We start from the raw sequence: 21,071 nt of genomic DNA on the forward strand, positions 1-21,071 counted from the left end.
CTGCAGGAAATGTATCTTAGCTTGGTTCTCTGCTAGAGAGTTTTTGTGTGAACATAAGCAGGTCTTGGTAGGTGTCTGGGCTTCATTTCTCCAGTCAGGAAACAGGTAGGAGGAAGGATAGAAGAAGGAAACCTAAAAGATATATCCTTGTGGGAAGTGCTATGACTAAGTTAAAGTTTGTTGGACACTCAGACGTTACAGCAGTCAGACTGATAATAGTAATCCATTAATTTTTTTCTCTCAATTTTTCAAGACTATAGCTCATTGCTGCAGTTCATGTCACTGCACATATATAATATGACACACACCATGACGCTTTCTACTCCATGTAGAAAAAGTAAAATGCTCTGATGGAAGTTAGTATGGATGTTCTCACTAACTTCTTCATTCTGTGTGTATTTATATGTGTCATTCTGACATTAAATCAAGTATTTAGATGAAATTTCATTTATATTCAAAGATCATTCTATAGTTCACTAGATTTAATGATATATTGATGTTTGCTTTACTATGAATGGTAGCTATATTTTAAATGAATAGTATCCCACAGCATGTTATAGAATAGTGACTATCTTACAGTATCTGTAGGGTTGTATCTATCATTCAAATTATAATTCTAATCTTAAACTTTACAAATGCTGTTAGATTTTTCTTGGTAATATTTCACTGTTAAATTGCACATTTGGAACCAGATGGTTCAGAAAATTGATAAGATGATAGCAAATCTCTCACCTCTTAGTCATTTTTGGGTTGAATCCAGCCCTGGTTCATAGAAACCAAAGTTGCTACTGCCTAACAGCTGTTTTGTGGCTTAAATGTTTCCAAGCAGACAGGTGTCTGCAAAACAAAAAAATCACCTGCACCAAAAGAAGGTTGTAGCAGGAGAGAGTTTATGGGCATGGAAAAGAGATTAACTCTTCTGATCATAGGAGATGTATGATGCAAAATGGTGTCTACTGCTCTTTCAGGCCTCTTTCAGAAGCATGAAATCTCTAAATTCAGCTGCATCACTTCTGTGCACCAGTGCCTTTCAAGTAAGTTCATGTAGCTTGTTTCATGAGTTATAAATTCACCCAAATGTGGATGAGATTAAATGCTACACTTTTTCCCTTCCCTTTGAAATAAGGCTCTGATCTTTACAGCTTACAAGCTGGCTTGCTGATGAACACAAAGTTCATTACAGAGCCTGTATAATGGCAACAGCATAGAAAAATATTTATAATGATAGTGGGATAGCAGGACTAAAGAAACAAGACGATCTCTCAGTTTTTTGATCATTAGTTCTTAGCATGCATAACACGTACAAAGGAGGAAGAAAGGTCCCCCTTCTATGAACAGGTCCACAGAAGATACTCTATCAATGATAGCAATTAGATATATTTTTACAGGAAAGACGTGCAGTATGTGATCTAAAACTGTGATTCTGACCACCTGTTGTTACTGGTGAGAGGAAAATTGAGGCAGTAATTCGTGTGGTAGCCTAAAACATGGGAAGCCCATATGCTTTTACTACTTTTACCCTTTGTGACTTTGAACTAGTCTCTGCACTTCATTTCCCTGAATGTAAAATAGAGAAGATATTACTCCCTTTCCTACATGCAGTGGTCTCAGTTTAAATACATTAATGTTAAATACATTAATCTGTGTGACCCCTTAGGTGCTCCAGCTCAACAGAGATTTCTTGTTAGGGAATAAAAATTGTCTGGATACATTTGTTTTGGGTTAGTGTTTTTATTTCTTTCTTCCTCACAAGGCAGCAATGTTGATCCTGCTTAATGCGGTGATGGTATTCTTCACTTCCAGGCATGACCAGCTGTGTCTGGTGTACACCATGTTGCCCAGTCTGACCAGAACTGTTTTCTGAGCTGGGTCTGCAACAGCCCTGCTGCAGTCCTCTGGGGAGAAACTGGGGGCAGGCATGTGCCTTGGTGCATGGCATTGCCCCTTCGCTTTTAGAAGCCAGAAGTACACAGCTGCCCAGGGTGATCTGTAGATGAGGTGGAGCTGCAGAGATAAGGACGTGTTCAGGAATCTGTAGCTTAGTATTTTGATGGAGAATTATGAAAACCATGTCTACCAATTTTTGTAATGGGAAGAATTAATCTAAGGTGTAGGAAAGGTCTGTAAGTTCAACACAATATCCCCATTCATAGGGGAGAATGTGACGTTTATGTAGGTGCTATCAGTGGAGTGAGGATCAAAAGTAGTAAGTGTTATATGAAAGAAAAAGTTGCACTCTTCCCAGCCATTTGTATGTAATTATGTACCAATTAATTGAAAAAAATGGCATCTGACACTGTCAGTGTTCCAAAGTATCACATATTAGATTCACCAAAATAGATGTGACACATACTCATTTGAATTAAAATGTTATCAAGAGGTGCTGTTGACCAAGAAGCCTATTAACAATAATGTACTTTAGTAACAAGTGGGCAAATGAATTCATCAAACTCTAAAACGAAAACCCAGTAACGACAGCCCACTGAACAACTATTTGATCTTCCTGCTTTCTCTGATTAAAGCTAGAAGTAAAGGAAGGCGTGCCCTGAATACCGCAGATTTTTGTCTTCTTCCTTACTTACACTAAGTTGTAGTAACTGTCTCCATGGTGCAATCAGCATTTGCTCATCAAACATAAAAGGGAGCTTTGTTAGACGATCCAACCTGAAAGAAGAAACATTTATGGGGAGGTCAGTTGCCAGGTACCATTGTTTTCTGCCTCTTGTATTAAAATTTTTGGGCAGAACAAAATCCTTTCCTATGGAGATCTGACTATTTAACATGCATAATCTAGTGCACAAGATTTGTGGTTCGCAATATAGCCTGTTTCCAATGAAAAATGTGACAGCCACACAAATTCACTTTTTAAAGCTGTATTCATTAGTCCACTCTCTTTGATTGATCAATCTGTGCTAAGGAACATTATACTCTCCAGGGATTTCTTGAGAAGAAATCTACCTTTATAAGCATGGAAGGTCTCAACTTCAGCATAAAGCTGGCAATGGCATCTTGGTTAATGCTTGAACCAGAAGCATTAGGAGGTATGATGTGCTACACATTGCTTTGCCAGCACATCAGGAAGCCCTGTTTTGATCCTAACCTCTGCTGGATCCATTCTGTGCACGTGAACTTGTTAACGAGTTAGTAAGAGTGTGTCCACTCTTTGCTGTGTTTGTACAATGTTACTGACAACTGATTAGCTCAAGAAAATTTAAAAAAATTCTGGTTTTCTTTTTGTTGCTGATTGGTGAAAAAGGCAGAGCCCTTTGCTACATGATAGACATGAAAAATCCCCCACCATTCCAGAAATGGAAACATTACTGCAGAATAGATTAAAAATTATTTTAATTTAAACACAGATGAGATAAAACAAAGATTAAACAAAGGAGACTTACTCCTTCTTGGTAATTAGTCTAAATTACAGTAGTGCTGTGGTTAGTTGGTCTTCCCTTGCCACACACACGGGGAGTAGGGGTAGGGGACAGAGTTCAGGAGTTTTGGATTCTTCCTGAATCTATCAGTAAGAAAAATACTTCAATTTTCTTGGCCATATGATGACATACCAGGTCAGGGGGCCCTCCAAATATTTTTCAAGAAGCTCTTTTTTCAACAGTTCTGATTCAAGAAGGAATTTTCATAGTGATTCTGCCAACTTGTGTTTGACAGAATGTTTTAGGTGGGAAAATTAATCCTGTCAAAAAAGCAGTGATGCCTTTTAAAATCCTACTGAGGACAATAGGCCTATCTGTCACTTACTGTTCAGGGGGGCATTCCACCCTGAGCAAAAATGGAAAGTCAATGAGATTTAGTGTGCTTCAGTCATTCTGAAAACAGTATCTAATATCTTCTGATCCAAAAGTTCACCCATAAGTATATTTAGGGTAGAAAGAAAAGGAGCTGCTATTAGAAGGGGAAAAAAAAGATACTAAAACTGATTTTCAGCCTTCTTAATTTTCTTGTTAAGTAGCTTAATATTCTTTTTAGAAGTGTAAATCTTTTAGAAATCTTTTTAGTTTAGGAAGACAAATTTACTTCTTTATGCCTATAGTATCTTCTCCAAACAGGATCTGAAAAAGTCTACCTGTGTTTTGTTGTGAAATATTTTGGAAGATTTGGAAGGTAATAAAGAAGTAAATTGTAAATGCAGGATCATATAGCACTTGAAAATATCTTTTTAAAGGGAATTTCAGCACAATTCTTCCTTCTCTTTTGGTAATACGAAGGCAAGTGTACTGGCATTAGAACATCCACAATTATTTCCAGTAAAGATATTACACTAAGTAGATAGTTGAAATTTTGAAAGAACTAATACCATGTAATCTCATTATGTCAGATATGCAGTCCATCTCCAGGTAAAGTTCTCCATTCTGATAGACTGTTTACTAGTTATAACTGCAACAGTGTCTTCAAATGTTAAATGCTATGACTAAGCAGCCTTTACAAGTCTAGAGGGCAGTCCCATGGGGCAGGCAGCTCTCTAGGTTATGGATATATGGAACATCTGAAAAAAACCTCTGAACTGGTCCAGAGCCAAAATAGTTTAGCACAGTCATAAGATCCAACAGAGATGAGTTACCAGAAGTCATATTGCAGGGCAAGCTCCAGGCTCTGGTGCAGGGACATACCCAGTCTATACTGTGACAAAAAGTCACAGTCTACACTGTGACTTTGTTTCTACAGTAGTTGCGGTCTCAGCAATCTGTCCCAAAGAGATCAAGAGTTAAATATCAGTTTTGTCTATGTTGCAGATGGCATTTTCTTGTCATCCATGAGAAGGGATTGCCTGCTTAAGCCTACCCATTTATCATTTGGAAATGATAAACAGAACTGAGATCACTGAATGCTCAGATCGTTTATTTAATTGCTCTGGATTCTGTGTGGGGGCTCGACTAGCATTTAGTGAAGACTGCTAGGAATTTACAAGGCCTATTGCTGCTAATCAATGTCTGGCAGCAAGTTAAAGATGCACTACAAAATGCATTATGCACTGCAGAAGTTACAAAACAGGCTCTACTCCCATGACAGAGTGAACATCTAAGGGCCAGATTTTTAAATCTTAGCCATTACTTAGTTGGAGGGCAACTTGGATGACTCAGTCAGTCATTCAGGACAGGTTCTTGGTGGCTAATGTGCAAATACACTTCAAGTCCTGGTAAACATTTGATCTTTAGAAGATCTTCTAGTCCTTTCAATTTTTAGTATAATATGTTAATAACATGGATCAAGACATTTAGATTTTATAAAGAAGCCTCTTTGTAAAATAAAAATATAATAATGTTAAGCCATCCAAAGAAATATCAGGGACATATTTAAATTTTGTTTTCTGCCAAGAGTCCCTTAAATAGGAATGAATGTCTTATTTTTTCTTTTAATGAAGAAGAAAGTAAACTTCAAATAACAACGAGCTTCCAAATTTGTCTTATTTAAGTGAAATTCTAAGAGTGTGTAGGGGAGGAAATTAAGCCAATGAGAATTGGGAATGACAGTTATTAGACTCCAAAGATCACAGGAAGGACTCCAAAGATTGCAGCTCTCATTCCTCACTACCAATGTAGTTCTCATTCCCTGTCTTGTGGCCCAGCTACAATAACGTGACTGTGATAATGCATAATATGCCCTCCATATTTGCTATGTAACTCACAAACGCGGTCAGGTACGGAAAAATATGAAAACATTCCCTGATTTTTAATTTTTTTTTAATGCATAAGAATTGTAAGCTTTCCTCAGCAAGGAAAGGGAATTTGCACGTGTTCCTTCAAGACCTGTTTAGCTTCACAAATCCTTTCTGAGAAATCAGACACCCACTAATCTGTCCTGAATACAAACATTCAATACCCACTACCTGCTCTTATTACAGAAAGTGCCTGTAATACCAAGAAAACACTACTCAAAATGATAGTAAAATAAAATTGTCAACATTCTCCATCATTCATAACAGCTTTGGAAAACAAAACAACAAAAAAAGGATTATAACCACAACGAACTGAAGACAACTTCACCAAAATAACTGGAATTTACTCATTATCTGCAATAGGGCAGTTATTGTGGTCTACTATGATGAGAGTAGCTGACATGTAAGCATGCCATGAATACACAGAACAATTTCAAGACTGGGTCTCCTATAAATATAATTCTGAAAAACTGCTGATCTTGAATATCTTGGTTTCTCTAGTAACGCTAAAATATTCAGCATACAGTCAAAGAAAATATTCTTTCTTCTTGACTGCTACCACTCTCCTCATTTTCTCCTTGCTCATTTCTTTCACATCATTTTCTCCTACTCATGATTTTTTCAGGCTTCCTCCTCCATCCAACCGCAGTGCTAGAGGAAGTTGACACACTCATGGATTACAAGCCTGTCATCCTTGCTGTGTGCATTCACAGTCTGGGCTGCCAGCTATTCAGTCTGCAAATACTCTAGTTGGCTGGATCTCCCACAATTCCCCTCCCACACTCCTTTTTAATTTTTTGACTGCTGCTTCAAATACAGACTTGTTTACAAGCATGGGCAAGTATCTATCTATGCTGACCACCTGCAGGCTTTTGCCAGATGTCTGATGTGAATAAATGATCTCAGCCTAGTGCCAGTCTTCAGTATACCATTTGTCCATGTCTGTTCTGTTTTTGGAGAAGGAAGTAGGAATTGCTTTGCAGCCCTTCTCCTGGTGCATTGAAGTAACTTCTCTCAATTCCTCAAACTACTAGGGTGGAGGCACTTGGGGTTTTGTTCATAGATGTGCCAACTTTAACTTTCCAAAATTTATGTGCTCTGGCTGAGTGAAGTGTTTTAGTCCTGTAAGAAGTTCTGGTTTAGCCTGTCCCTTTCAGAAGGACTCATTACCCTTGAAGCCAGTAAATTTCAGGAAAGCAAAATATAGATTCCTAGCTGACCATTACAGTGCATTACCTTTAAAATAACTACTAGGCATAAGGATAAAATGTGGCTGTTAATAAGTTACCCAAGAGCAACAAACCATGATCTTAACAATAACAAGCCATTAAACCTAATATGTGCAGCAAAACAAGAGACTAAGAAAAACAAGAAGCATATGCACCTTTTCCCTTTATAATAAAATGCTTTATATTTGATGGAACAATTAGCACAATTTAACTAATTTTCTCTTTTAAGAGTCAAAATTGCTTTCACTACGCTCTTTAATAAATAGTTTTTTGTTGAATTTGACATTAGCTGTCACTAAGATTAAATAAGAGAAACATTGCCTACTGGTATTACAATGGAAAACTTTAATCTAAATTCAATATTGTTTTAATGATAATTTGCTCTAATTAGATTGAGATGGTAACACAACTGATCTCTCAGGAAGTAAATTAGCTGTCTGTGTACATGCAGAAGTTTAGCAAATATCTTATTAGAGATGGTAACTCACCTCAAATTAAAGAAACACCTCAGCTTGTTCCTAGTTGAACTCATGGTATCAGCAGCAGAGTTTCTCATTTGCAGAGAATCAGGTTCTTCCCTGGTCTATTGTTTTTCTGTCTGTATGTCTTTCATGATTTAAATTAAGTATAAGAGGGCACCGAGGAAAAAGAATATATCAGTGAAACGAGATTACTCTTGCTGTGTGTTCTGTCCTTAATAGTCTGTCTCAGCTGATGAAGAATGAGCATTCTTTTCTGGTGATACATAATGAAAAATTTAGTCAATAGAAATAATAATTTAAAAATTATGAAATTGCTTATAGAAATGGGAGAAGGAATATGAATGCATTTGTTGGTTTAAGTTCTATATTCATTTATGATTGAGTTTTGGTAGTAGATGATTATTTAAATGTAGCTTAAGAAGCAGTCCTCTGATAGTTCCTCAAACACACTGAAAATCACCATCACATCTGTGGTTGTGACTTGCTGAGTAGTTGACAAATTGGCTGGCAAACTGATCAAAACAAGCTTTGAGGGAGAAAGAGCAAGGAGATTTTCTTAAGTTTTTAGTGAACGTTATACCTGAATCTAAGTATCTCTTCAATCTACCTTGGGTCAGAGGATGAGAATCAATGGAGAATGTGACTCCAAATCTTTTGAGAAATGAGGTGAAGAGGGCAGCAATGGAACCAATTTTGAAATCAAATTGCTATGGCGTTAAGAAATACTGATAACCTGCTAATGCTTCAACAACAAAAAAGCAGATAAGCAGTGCCACCCTGCCCTGTCTTTTCTTTGTCATCACATAAATAAAGAAGTGTCCTTATCTCACCGGATATTTAAAATGCTTAGACATTCAGGGATAAAATCCAGAAAGAAACCCAGGCTATTCATGTGACACTCACAGCTTCAGACAGTCAAGTAAAACAAGGCTTTAGCAGGGAAAAGCATTTTGCAGGACATCCAGGTGTGGTTATTCTTTACCATTCCCAAAATCTTTTCAGGTTAATAAACATTAACATCCCTTCATGATAATATTGATGTTACCATTCATCTATTTCTGAATCGTCTCAATGGCATTTGTAAAAGACTCAGCCTATAACCCCAGATTAAATAATGCTGCTGTGCAGGTTTGTTAAGTACTTCAGCCCTTGCTATAGAGCTATGACTGCTGGAGGGCCATTTTCTAAACTGCAAACAGGTTAGCTGCAATCCTGCTGGTCACTTTAGTTGACCTCCTGGATAACTAATCCTCCTGTGAAAGTCAGATCCCTAATCCACCTTCCTTTGCAGTGCCCTCTCAGAGTTGTGTCCATTAGGTGCATTAAAATAATACCATTCGCCAGCATAGCTCCTAATCTCTAGGTTTGGCTGAAGCAGTTGTGGCAAACAGACTGTGTGTCCTTGGACATCCACCTCTCCCTACATTACCCTTTTTTTTTCCTCTCTCTTTTTTTGTCAACCTTCACTGTACTCTCCCCAGGGCAGACGCAGTTTAGGATGAGCCTGCTGCTTATCACAGTATGAGGGGGATCCAGCAACTATTGTTATGCAAAGTTAATTAGGAAGTGAAGTTAAAAATGCTAAAAAGACTTATGCTGGTGGAAATTTAGCACTTAATGACTATTCTCTGTTTAAATATATACTCCCTATATATTCACTTCTTATCAATTTGATGAAAAGGTCATAGAATTGAAAGTCCAACTGAGAAGGGATGGCTGGGCTTTTTGCGGGGCCACTGATTTAATTTAGGTCTATGTTTTCACGCTTTTAGGACTGGGTTTAAAAGTTTTATCATCTGACCGAGAACTTGAGAGCTATCTATCATCTCAACTATTTACAAGAACTTACACTGTGGTCATAAAACAGTGAAATGGTGCCTACAAGTTCACCTCTCCTCCTGACAAGACAGCATGTTCAGTAGATTATCACCAATTTTCAATCCTCAGCAAAAGCTGCGCACATCTATTAGACGTTTCTCATTGAACTTCTTACAGGACTTGACTCTGGTTATTTACCTGATTCTATGTTTTTTGTGTTTCCCTGAACACATTTCTATGAAGCCCGGAAGAAACTTGAAAATAAGAATATTTTTATAGGTGCAAACTCTTCAAAGATGGCAGAGCATCACTGTGTTTGGAGTTATGTTGGATGCACTTTTTGATGGCTATGTTTGCCTCATGTCCCTATTGTGCAGCAGAACATACTGTGATGTAATTATTTGCAAACATATGGGATAGATGTGAATAAAATGCCACTCTCACCATTTGCTGAAGTAAATGTGCAGACAAATAACATTTCCTGGGGCTCTGCTACAGTAAAAAATGTAAGAAATGTTACTTAGTGGATCTAATAGTGTTTGCAACCTATGACTGGATTATCAGCAAAAGCCCTGAGAAATGTTAGCAGTGACTAACAGTTGCTAGCCACAGCTTGCTCTAGCACTGAGATATGTATTGAAAATAAGGCACCCTCCAAGCTGATCCACTTAATGTTTTCTTTTCTTTGATTAATGCATCTAGCAAATCTTCCCTCTTACTAATCTGAAGGCGATATCTGCAGGGCAGCCAATGCATTCATGTGTAAGGCTGGGGAGGCAGTTGACCATTTTGTAACTGTATATTCAGCTACATCTTTTTGAAAAGTTAGCCACAGTTGGCTGTTTTGTATGTGCGTTCTGCAATGCAGCCATGTCTCGCCAGCAGTCAAAAGTGTCTGTAAACTACTTTTTTTTTTTTTTCTGCTGTTCAAGCATTCATTCTGCATCTGGCATCTCTGCAACAGGGACTGTCCAATTTGTGAGTGGGCACTGTTCCATCTGAACAGACGGAGAGGAGTGGAGGCAGACAAAAGATCATATGGAGTAGTCAGCTAAAAAGTGCGGTGAACCTGATCAAGTGGCAGGGATTTTTCTTTATTAGTTTTCTGGAGGAAAAAAAAAAGAAACCTTTGCAAATTCCTTTACAGTGCAGCCACCAACACAATTGGTAGTATTGCACCCTGAATGAATGTGGGATTTGAAAACTGGGTTTTGACTCTCCTCTCTGCTTACGTTTTCTTGTTCAGAGGATTAAAACTAACAAACAAAAAAATATATTTTCTTTTTTGTGTATTGGGCTTCTATGCCTGAATTTGAAGTGTATTCAGAAGAACTCCTTTGAGTAGTCATGACATAAGACATAAGAGCTTATACAAGCAGTATGAAGCACTGAGATTTACTTCTGTAACTCTTCAAAACAGAGCAAAGCTTCATTTTTTTAAGCTACTTGTGCAGCTGATCAGTCTGAGGTAAAACTGGTGGGTTAGAAACCAGCTTCTGCCTCTGCTTAAGGCAATGTAATGTACAATGGGCATGAAACTTAAAAAGAGGCTTGATGTGAAACTTACTTTTTTTCCTTTGTTTTATAATATTTGTTTTGAGCTTTTCTGAAAATCTTTCTTGTTTTATGTTATAGAGTGCTGAATTTATAACTCTGTGTCATAAGGGATAAAAAGTAAAAAAAGAATCAAAACAAAACAAAAAATGTCTTTTTCATTCCCTTGATTTCTTTTTCCATCCTAGCCAGTTATGTCTCCTCTCTCCTTTGCCCTTCAGTAAGCAAGCACAATTTAATCAGACTTATTGAGAGATATAAAAGCATAAGCTGAGAAATAGTGGAGAGAGGAAATTCAGCATGATTACAGGCTACCAGGGCATCTCAAAGCCTAAGTTAGCCCCTTTCGAGGTCAGCTTCTTTCTCGTGTAACCTTCTGGACCATAAGTTATTAGGTCAAGCTGTGTTTTGAGTGGACCAGTTAATATACTTCTAATTTTGAGGGCCTTCGTTTTCTTTCCAGAGTTTTTGCAATGCTGATCACCGGTTTTGCTCTTAATAGTCTACAAAAATTCTATTTTGACTATATTTATCTGGTTTCCCACTACATTTGTGTGAATGTGCAATAGCTGGTATTTCTAAGAAAAATATATTAGTGCCCTTTACATTCCTCATTCTCTAAATTTGACTACTCTGCACACACCGTGCTCCTTGTCACTGAATATAATCATTGATAAACATAGTAGCTTGTGTTTTTATTACTTTTATCATTGCACAGCTTCTATTTGCAAAGGTTTTTGGCAGAAATAACTTGCCCGAGTAAAAGAGGAATTATATCCATGCAAAACCTTTTTGCATGGAGGCACAGTAGAATCTGTGGCAGATTACAAAAACTCCAGATCCTGGTGCATGCTAGTCAGGCTCCATTCCCATGCCCCAATCCAGCTTTTCTTGAAATGAGATCTAAACTTTTTATTTAGCTATGTTAATTTAGAACCTGGGATTAAAAACAACAACAACAAAAACACTCCCATCAGGGTTTGCAATGCTTGCCCCTTTTCTTATATCTTGTCTTATACATGCTTTGGGTAACTGCTGCAAATGACAATGGAATATCTTCCCTTCCATAAGCTTAGAGACTAGACACACTACTTTTGACTGGAAGAAGGTTTCATGGCTCTGTGGCCCAGCGAGTTTGCAGCGCTCCTGTGCTTTTCCTCTTAATTTCTCAAGTTTTGCTATTAGAATTTGGCTAAATATTGGTACGTGAGATGCTGGAGTTTCCATGGCTTTTGAACAGCTGTTGTTGAAACTGATATACAAAAATAATTAATATATATATGACATATTGGCATTGTGTAACATGCTAAGCATAACTGATTTTTAGCATTATACTGTATCATTCTTCTCAGTTGCTACATGTCTGATATTGTGTGATACTGATATTTAAGCAGTAGCTTTCAATCTGTGATTTTATACATATATATGCGTGTGTGTATGTGTGCGTGTATGTGCACGTATAAATATTTATATATTTATAATATATATAGAGAGATCTATCCTGGTGCATTTTTCTTCCTTCCTCTATCTTTTCATTAGTCCCATCCACATATTTTCCTGGTAGTTTTAATTATAATGACTTCAAAAATCTGTTTTATTTTTGCTGAAATGATTAGGGAAAGGTCAAAATCTGGAAATCGTAATTTGCTGTTTAGAGAATCCCTTCTGTGTATTGCAATCAACAAGAGGACAACACAATTTAGTTTTCAACTTTCATGGTATCACATATAGTTCTATGTTAATACCTTGAGGCAATTCATAGTGTAAAACTAAAAACCTAATAATTTGCTACGTATTGTACACCACAAGTCTATGGGTCCAGACAGGATTCACCTGATGGTTCTGAAGGAGCTGGCAAAAGTGCTTGCCAAGCCACTCTCCATCATCTATCAGCAGTCTGGGTCAACAGAGGAGCTCCCAGATGACTGGAGACTTGCCAATGTGACACTCATCTACAAGAAGGGTCAGATGGAAAATTTGGGGAACCACAGGCGTGCCAGCCTGACCTCGGTATCAGGGAAGATATCAAGATGATCAGAGCAGATCATCTTGAGGGCGATCACACGTCTGTGAGACAGCCAGCAGATTAGGCCCAGCAAACATGGATTCATGAAAGGCAGGCCCTGCCTCATGAACATGATCTCCTTCTGTGACCAGGTGTCTCACCCAGTGAATGAGGGAAAGGCCTTTGGCACAGTCTCCCACTGCCTTCTCTTGGAGAAGCTTGCAACTCATGGCTTAGAGAGGTGGACTCTTCACTGGTTGAAAAACTGGCTAGATGGCTGGGCCCCGACAGTGGGTGTGGTGGACAGGGCGGGTGGTGAACGGAGTTAAATCTAGCTGGTCTGAAACACAGTCATGAGCTGTGGGTTGGTGTTGGGGCTGGTCTGCTTTAATATCTTTATCAACGACCGTGATGAAGGAGTTGAGCGCACCCTCAGTATATTTGCAGATGACACCAAACTGGGAGGAAGAGCTGATCTGCCTGAGGGTAGGAAGGCTCTATAGAGGGATCTGGACAAGCTGGATCCAGGGGCTGAGACCAACTGTATGAGGTTCAACAAGGTCATGTGCCGAGTAGTCAAGCATTGGAACATGTTGCCCAGGGAAGTAGTATAAGAATTTAGGAGAAAGACACTGCCACAAGTAAAGGAAGGGTACCCTAAGGGTAAATTTATTGCAACTGGAGAGAAGCAAATGAAGAGTCTGAAAGAGAAGTTGCTGGGCTTTGAGGAGAGAGTCTTCCAGAAGATAGTCAGTCAGATGGTGCCTAAATTTTTAAATAATTGCACATTCACCCGTGCATTTCTCCAATAAGACATATTAATCAATTGACTGTTATAAGGGAAGAATTAACAATATAAGAATAAAACAGGTATTAGAAGAAGAAAGCAAGCTGATACATTTGGCAGCTGGTGTCTAGAACAGTTAATGGTTCAGTAGGTGATTTTGGTTGTCTGGTGACCCAAATGTAGAATCAGACTAGGAGGAAGCATCCTCCAACAGTGCTGGTGATTGGGGATAAAATTCCTAAGGGTTTCCCCACTTCCCTCTAATGTTCAGCACAGTGATAGGGGACAGTGTCCTCTTCATCCTCTAACTTTTTTTAATTTTTTTGCAGCTCCTCGAAGGGTTGAGACTAGGATCATAGAATCACAGAATCATAGAATCATGGAATCACAGAATGCTTTTGGTTGGAAGGGACCTCAGAGGTCATCTAGTCCAACCCCCCTGCTCACGCAGGGTCACCTAGAGCACGTGGCACAGGGCTGCGTCCAAGCGGGTTTTAAAGATCTCCAGAGAAGGAGACTCCACAACCTCTCTGGGCAGCCTGTTCCAGGGCTCTATCCCCCTCACTGTCAAGAAGTGTTTCCTTAAGTTCCTGTGGAACTTTTGGTGCCTCAGTTTGTGGCCATTTCCTCTAATCCTATCGCTGGCCACCACTGAAAAGAGGCCGCCCCCTCCTCCTCACTGCCTCCCTTGAGGTATTTATACACACTGATCAGATCCCCCCTCAGCCTTCTCTTCTCCAGGCTGAGCAGGCCCAGCTCTCTCAGCCTTTGCTCATAGGGCAGATGTTCCAGGCCCCTGATCATCCTGGTAGCCCTGCGCTGGACTCTCTCCAGTAGATCCACGTCCCTCTTGTCCGGGGGAGCCCAGAACTGGACACAGTACTCCAGATGTGGCCTCACCAGGGCTGTGTATAGGGGGACGATCACCTCCCTCAACCTGCTGGAGACGCTCTTCTTAATGCACCCCAGGATCCCGTTGGCCTTCTTGGCCACCAGGACACACTGCTGCCTCATGGTCAWCTTGTCRTCCACCAYGACRCYSAGGTCCCTCTCTGCGGGGCTGCTCTCCAGCAGGTCCACCCCTAATCTGTACTGGTATCCACGGTTATTCCTCCCCAAGTGCAGGACCCTGCACTTGCCCTTGTTGAACTTCATGAGATTTCTAACCACTCAGTTGTCCAGTCTGTCCAGGTCCCTCTGGATGGCAGCACAACCTTCAGGGCTATCAGCTACTCCTCCCAGTTTGGTATTATCAGCAAACTTGCTAAGGGAGCACTCCATGCCTTCCTCCAGGTCATTAATGAATAAGTTGAACAGGACCAAACCAAGATAATGAGATGGATAATGAGATGGAAGTTGATGGTGGGACTATTGGAAGGAAAGATGACCTGCACTGGGTAAGTAGTTGCCAAATAATTCCTAGAATAATTCTAACCCTTCCTCTGGAAATCAGAGACAAAGTTCTTACTCAGTGTACTTTTGTTACGTTGTATGTAACTTAGTTAATATTCTTTTAATATTTTTATCCAGACAATAACAACATCTCTAACAATAGAATTTCTACATTCTAATCCAGCTTTTATGTGCAATAAAAGGAAGTAGGAGATTATTTAGTGTTATCCATAAATAAAGCTTTTGTATTTCATCTTTTTAATCAGAATTTGCCATGTAGTGGTAATACCTTTGAAAACATAGTAGCTCTACAAACAGTAAGTGGTGATCGTAAAAGCACTTTCAGATTCAGATTGTTCCCATTCTCACAATTTATATCCTGAGAAGGCAATTGCTGTGTAGATTGAAGAAGAAGCTGATCTCCCTTCAAGTCTGTCCAGGTTTCTTCTGAATATGATTACTATTTTTTAAAGGCATGACTGTTATTCAAGACTTTATTTCCTTGAATACTGCATTCTAGGTAATGAAAAGAATGGTATCATTCATTAACTATGGAGGATAATGTAGGCAGAAGAAGCCTAGATGTGAAAATATGGATTTAAACAAATAGAGGTTGTCTATTGTTTGTAGAATCTATGTGAGGCAAATTATTCCCATTTTCAATTAATGTGCCCATTCATTCTACACCTACTTAGACTGGATGGTCTACTTTTCAGAACTCAGTAACAATAAATTGGCACAGTTTGATTTTTTTTCCCATAGTATCTCTCATTTATTAATTCTTATGTCTCTTTTCAAGGTAAACAAGCATTCCTGCCATTGTATGTTTTCGTTGATACCATCCCACGCTGGCCATCATGCAGTGGTGTGTCAGGTAGGTCACTGAACCAAGATTCTGAGCAGAGCCCTGGTTGCTGTCGTGGGTCAGTTCCTCCGCACTAGGAAGCCAGAACTGGGAACCAGGAATAGAAACTGAATTTGCATAGGCACCAGATGCCCTTAGAAAGCAAATTTCCTTATGTAATCAGAGGGAAGTAATGAATGTCTTCATGGGGTGACAAATCAGAGCACTTCCATCCTGTTCCTATGATAGTAACCTTGATATCCAGCCCTGCTTCCGCCACTATAATACAAAATCCCTGAAAAGGTTAATCAATTTGAATGTTAATATTATCCTTATTTTTTCAACCAATATCTTTCAAATATATGGTGCACTCTTGTCCTCATCCAGAATTAACAACATGACAAGTTTGAACTTTTAAAAGCAAGACACTTTGAAGTTATTGGAGAGCAAAAAAGGTCAAAATGCTTTGTATAAAACAGAAACATGTATATATCCTTGCACATAATTTGCCCACTTTTTTTTTTTAATATAATTTCTAAAGGAGTATGGAGAGAAAATTGGCCAAATTAAGAAAAGATTTTTTTTTTTGTGTATAATGTAAAAGTGGTAATTAGATAAAGAAATAATCCAGGTAGATTAACTCTTACAGACTTGTTCTGTTTGTAACATAATAATTTCATTTCTTTCCAGAGAATAAAATCACACTGGACTCAGTTTACCATTCTGCCTGACTCCCTCTGCCATTTTTGCAAGAAGAGGCACCCTTGAGCTGACACCGAAGTCATAAACTTGGAGCAGAGTACACTGTACAAGCAAGAGATAGGAAGTGTGACATGATTTGCCCTGACTCATCCACTGCTGTTTTGGCTGCTCTTGAGGAAACCCTGCGGTGGTTTTAAAGAGTTGTGTTGTCATTTACAGCTTTTAAAAATCAAGATTGCTCGCTGAAAGTTAGCTAGTTCATGTTCCTGTGGCTGAAGTGGTCAGAAAAGGTGGAATCATAGCTAAAGGGATGAATGTTACTTCTGTGAGAACAGAGGTAGAGAGAGTCCTCACTTTATAGGGACAGACAAACATCTCTGGTTGCAGCTAACTGATCCAGGTGGACTTGGGCACCTGAACACTGGTGCCTGGATGCCGCCAGCACCTCCCCAACTCTGCAGCAATCTCATACACACACGGTGGGTTTACTGAGCTTTTTGTCCTATTGTCACCTACTTTGAACAGGAAGTCCACTCCTCATTTGTTTGCTGGAACATGCACATTCATAACAGCTATCACCTAGCTTTAGTGGAAATCCTCAGTGATGTGTGTAGTGCTGATCCCAGAGCTTTTGAATCAGCCCCATTCCCTCATGTTATCATGATAAAGGCAGGAGGCAGAAACAGGGACAACCTGAGTTGTCAGGCTAGTTTAATCTTACTGGGGGCATGCAGCAGTGATAATGGTAGCTGGGAACCAGGGATTTATTAAACACAAAATATGACAACTACTCCTAATTTTACAGTACTTAGTGCAGATTAATTTCTCAAGGAGAGGGCTGCCATCCTGCTGTTGGAAGTTTGGTTTTGGTGACCATGCATATGCTGTTCTGAGATACAGCACAGAAGTTTAGCTGCTCTCCTCTCTCTCTCTTTCTTCTGGCCAGGCAGAGGGAGGAAAGTGAGAGGAAAGTGCTTAACTTCTTGAAATGCCAAGGGGATGAGAGCAGGTCCCCTTGACTGTAGTGGTGTACGCTTCACCAGAAAAGAAGGTGAATCTTCATTGCTGATAGAAAGCCAATAATCCTTGAAGTTGTGTTGAGGTGATTCTGCTGTGCTTTACAAAACCATTGTATGTCTGGTCATTTTAAGTGAATTTTAGTTGGTTTTAAATACTTGCCCCCCCCCGCCAAGAATTCCACCAAGCCCCAAGAATATGCTCCTTCCTATGGCAGTTGGATTCACTGGCTGGACACTGGATAAATGCTTCTCTTGTTTTGTGCTTTCAGAACAGATTCAGTGTGAGTTGGTCATGAATTTTTAAAGTGACTATAGCCAAAAATATTGATACCTAAAGTCTCTGTTGAAACCTAGAGAGGCTTTGCTCTAAACCTCCTGCTATGGCAACCCCAGGAAGGAAAGGGGAAGGGAAGGGAAAAGGACAGGGAAGAGAAATGCCAGATCTTTCACTCCCTTTCCTACACAGAGAAGGAAAAACTCAGGATTTTAAAAGGAAGCCATAAAGCCTGGTAAGAGAAGCACAACAGTAATAATGAAAACCATTATGCCATTGAAATGCCGATATAAAAAATATTCATATGTCACTGAGACTCTGCAGTTTGAATTGGATTGTTTGCTTAGGTTTTCTTACATTGGTATAAGTAATTACGCTTCCCTTTGGGATTTGAGAGTTACATAATTGAAGTAGAATTTCTCTAGAAAGTATGGATTTTAATTTTGAAAAAGTAGAAAACTCACCTTTACAAAATAATTCCAGAAATTTTCCTTGCTTTGTAGGCTCTGCATGTGGAAAGCCATTTAGGTGTTCCTAGATGTTGTTCTCCTTAGTGGGCTGTCAACCTGCTGTACTGGCACTGAGAGATACCTGCAGCTGTGCTCCCATGTGATAGCAATGATCTGCAAGCACACCAACCAGAATTCTCCACAAACCTGCCCAAATTTTCCATAATATGTGTGTGTATGAATAGATATCAAATAAACAGGCATAAAGATAGAATAATAAAACATATCAGTAGCAAAAATAGTGATGGGAAATACTTATCAATCCTGGTTTAGTCCTTTGTGAATGTTTCAATATCCACATTCTACTTATTTTGTTGTTTAAAAAGGGGCTTAAATGAATTTTGGCTTCTTTCTGGACTTGACTGTGGGGCAAATTCACCATGCTAGTGATGAGAGAGATTATTCCTTTACTTTTTAGCTGCTAAAGATGGGCCCAGACTCAGAGTTAGGCAATCCCCACCTTTTCAGGAATCACTGCTGGTAAAAATGGTTTGGTGAGAAAAAGGCCAGTGATACCTGTGCAACCTGGTTGACGGCCTGGGGTTTGCACACATGTGACAGAGGGGAACAGTAGAGATAGTAATATGATGTATGGTAGAAGAAATTGAGTCTACTTCTTTGTCCATCTTTGACCCTGCTGGCACTTTGAGAAGACTAACATCTCTTTTTTATACAAGTGAAGAGTGTCTGCTTCACATAGCTATATTCTGAATGAGAACTACGTTTTAATTCCAGGTTCATGGTTACAGGAACACTTTAATAGGTCTAATCAATGTTAGTTTCTATTTATTTATTTATTTATTTAATCTGATTATAAATAAATGTATTTATTTATTGTATATCTATCTATAGAAATATTTAAATATATTATGCAGCAGTCATTTTTTAGTTTTATTTCTAAAACTTTTAGTCATAAACTTAGAAGCCATTTCAGACACTGCACAGTCAGAATAAAGAGTAGCTTTCAATTATTCATTACCTTGATTCCATCAAGAGAAATAACATGGATTCTTTTCATAAAGCAAAATACCTTTGGAAGAGGTATTAATATGACAAATTCTTCCCTGTTTTAGATAAAAGGAAAAGGGATTTAAGGCATTGCAATCACAAGATGTCTGCATTATGTTAAAAAAAGGAGAAAGTTTTACACTCATTAGCGTATCCTGTTGCTGGGAACTTTGTTAAAGACTCTGTGCTTGTTGGCAGAGGCTGTTGTCTGCTGCTTTGTTAGAAGACATCCATCGCAGCCACGTTATCTTCTTGACATTGCTCTTTTTTTAATCCCCCAAATGCCATTGTCAGGGTCCTTTACATTGAATACAGATTATTATAATAAAAATTCCTTAATACTGCCAATGAGAGTAAGATAGTAAGCCATCTTGGCAGGCTAATTTGGGTAACTTTTCAGGTATGCTTATTTAAACAAGGAATGCATGAAAAATGTGAAAAATGCTAGTACTTATCGGAAATGCAAATGTGGCATTTGTTCAGCTTAATACAAATGCCTCTGCACCAGGCAACAACACCAGAAGTGCCAATTAGGATGCAGTCATGGTTCCAAAAATTCACCCTTTCTTTTCAGCTAATATGACATTTATGCTTTTTTTTTTTTTTYTTTCCAGAAGTGGCTGTGCTTCATCTACCTGCACAGAAATGCCAGTCTTGCTTGGATTTTATTTTAACTGAAAACCTGTTATTGTGCCAGGCATCAATATAGGAGTGTTATGCCTGTAATGTGTTTTATTATGGCTGGAATTTAAAGAGCTGTGCCATACAGGTCAATCAGTGTTACGAATGACAGCAGTTGTTATCTGCTAGTGAGGACAGCAGTATAATAATAATGTTTATTGCACATCATTTTTCAATGATTTTATGCTATCATTTAGGAGATGAATGAAATGGCTTTCTAGCAGACATGAATGTAAATAAATTAAACATTAAGAACCAGTGAGCTCTAATCATCTTTCTTTAAGATCGCACTAAATGGTTGCAATCAGTGAAATAGATGAGAGATTGCATTAAATTGCCGTTCCAGATACTATATCATGCCAGCTCAAACAAGGTTCACATGCATTATAAAACAGCTCAGGTTGAAAAAGCAGTTGGATGCCTCATAGGCATGCATTAGTTGAAAGTAATGCACTGGTCGAGTAACGCTGTTTACATCCTTCTGTATTAATATACATGGACTGACAAGAAGAAGAATTCCAAACAAATAAACAAGGGAAAGCCTTTAATATTTTGTCTCGGTACTTTAATTTTATTATTGACTTAATGCACGCCACAGGCTGGGGGATTATGCAGGAGTGTAATATTGGTAGCAGCATTATCGCAGCTCTTTCCTCCAACTTGTGCTGGGTATTTTAAGATGTTATTGGAAATTCACTGGGCAAAAAGGTGACAGGTTTGAGTGTGAAGGGAGGTTTGTTACTTTTATGAGATCTATGAGGAGAGAATTCAGATAGTGTGATAGGGACGGCATGAGAAACTGTCAGCAGGAAACGTTAAGGCTGGATTTGCAGGAAATGACCTCTTATTCTGCCAGCAGAAATCCTTGTGGTTCACAATTAAACTGTGTGAGGAGTTCAGTCACAGAGAGGGAAAGGCTTTTGTATCCAGCTGACCTAAGGCATAGACACAAAACTGAACCAGAAATAAGGAAAGCCTCAGGGTCAGCACAGACTGATTGGAAATGTCTCTCGCAAGGTCTTTAAGCTGCAGCACAGCGGGCACAATTAAAATGGTGATTGTTCCCTTCCTCTGTTGACAGCAGTAGGAGCAGTGT

The sequence above is a fragment of the Nothoprocta perdicaria genome, unplaced genomic scaffold (assembly GCF_003342845.1).
Source record: "Nothoprocta perdicaria isolate Ctin4 unplaced genomic scaffold, notPer1 scaffold_116, whole genome shotgun sequence".
Classification (NCBI taxonomy): Eukaryota; Metazoa; Chordata; class Aves; order Tinamiformes; family Tinamidae; genus Nothoprocta; species Nothoprocta perdicaria.